Source organism: Bison bison, unplaced genomic scaffold, assembly GCF_000754665.1.
Source record: "Bison bison bison isolate TAMUID 2011002044 unplaced genomic scaffold, Bison_UMD1.0 scf7180017864105, whole genome shotgun sequence".
NCBI classification, from domain to species: domain Eukaryota; kingdom Metazoa; phylum Chordata; class Mammalia; order Artiodactyla; family Bovidae; genus Bison; species Bison bison.
In genome coordinates this window covers 8,444,702-8,445,480 of record NW_011494677.1, presented here as the reverse complement: position 1 = coordinate 8,445,480, position 779 = coordinate 8,444,702, and positions in this window count along the sequence as shown.

The following is a 779-nucleotide window of genomic DNA, read 5'->3' as shown; positions in this document are numbered from 1 at the left end:
CATCTCTTGAAGATCACAGTTTATTGTGATCCACACAGTCAAAGGCTTTGGCATAGTCAATAAAGCAGAAATAGATGCTTTTCTGGAACTCTCTTGCTTTTTCCATGATCCAGCAGATGTTGGCAATTTGATCTCTGGTTCCTCTGCCTTTTCTAAAACCAGCTTGAACATCAGGAAGTTCACGGTTCACATATTGCTGAAGCCTGGATTGGAGAATTTTGAGCATTACTTTTTTATGTCCTTTTTTGGACAGACTCTATTGTTTTGTTTTGGTTTGGTTAAATTTCATAAGCAAAACTAAGGTACTGTAGATACAGTTTTAAGCAAAGCTGAGGTACCAACCCCACGCCCGAGGCCAGGGGCGGTGGCCGGGAGGACCAACCCCATGTCCAAGGAGCCATGGCTGTGCGGGCGCAGGAGGGCCTAGAGGAGCTATCCCACATTGAAGGTCAGGAAGGGTGGCGGTGAGGAGATACCCCTCATCCAAGGTAAGGAGCAATGGCTGTGCTTTGCTGGAGCAGCCTTGAACAGATACCCCACGCCCAAGGTAAGAGAAACCCAAGTAAGATGGTAGGTGTTGCAAGAGGGCATCAGAGGGCAAATACACTGAAACCATACTCACAGAAAACTAGTCAATCTAATCACACTAGGACCACAGCCTTGTCTAACTCAGTGAAACTAAGCCATGCCCATGGGGCAACCCAAGATGGGCGGGTCATGGTGGAGAGGTCTGACAGAATGTGGTCCACTGGAGAAGGGAATGGCAAACCACTTCAGTA